The sequence below is a fragment of the Euprymna scolopes genome, unplaced genomic scaffold (genome assembly GCF_053919585.1).
Source record: "Euprymna scolopes isolate OS-2025 unplaced genomic scaffold, ASM5391958v1 sca649, whole genome shotgun sequence".
NCBI lineage: Eukaryota > Metazoa > Mollusca > Cephalopoda > Sepiida > Sepiolidae > Euprymna > Euprymna scolopes.
In genome coordinates, this window is record NW_027633712.1 from 23056 (window position 1) to 24139 (window position 1084).

Sequence of the window (1084 nt, forward strand, 5' to 3'; positions counted from 1 at the left end):
AACCAACCCACATGAACTACGAACACAACCCAGCAACTGAAATAAAATAAAAACAGGACACGATCAACAACAAAAGAAAACGGATAAAAGAAAGTAAAATGTTTATAACTCCCCTCCCACTAAAATAAAAGTGCTGTGTTGGCACAGATTGGCACCACACAAAATCGAGAAAGGTCAAGGAGGATGGAAAGACCGAGGAGAAAAAGCTCTGGTGAAACTTTACTATAGTGTGTCTTCGAAAAAATGCATTTAAGAGAAAAACATTGTGATGCACTTACGTGCCATGCCGAAATTAGTATAAATACCAAAGATTACGAAAAATGGTCTAGTAGAAAGATAATTATAAGTAAAAATAGAATTTTTCAAAGTTGCAATTTCACTGTAAAATTAACCCTTTATATGTTTAAAATCAAGGGGAGATAACTGCTTTAAGTCGGATATCTTACGTATTCTCGATAATACAACACGTTTTTCCCCGAAAATTACATCAAGCACGTTTTCTACTGAACGATGTTTCGTAAATTTTGGAATTTATACTAATTTCGACATAACACGCAAGTACGTAATAATATTTTTTCCTTAAATGCCTTTGTTCGAAAATACACGATTGGGTTGGACGACACACTATCGTAAAGTTGCGTCAAATGCACTAACGAGGCTGCCACTGGAAAAGTGCGATGAGGATTGGGACTTTGGGGAGGCTTATTGCCACCCAAATTCCAATGAAATAAATATCCAGAGTTCGGGCATCAAATTTTAATTTAATTCTTAATATCAATTTAATCATACTTTAACATGTTATCCTAATCCTAAGCAAACGTATGAACAATATTTTAACCAAATATTTACTCCTCCGCCCCAAACCAACCAGTTGCAAATTTACTTCCACTGCATGAATTTTTACTTATCCCCTCTTCTAGTAACAATGGAATGGAAAGCATAGTAATGTCCTTCTTAGTTATTTGGAGGAATGTAATTTTTTCAATAGATATATAACCTTTAATAATTAACCCATCAACATTAACAACTCATGCAGGGTCGCAGAAATACCTGGTTAGGATCTGGGCCAACGGGATAACCTTCT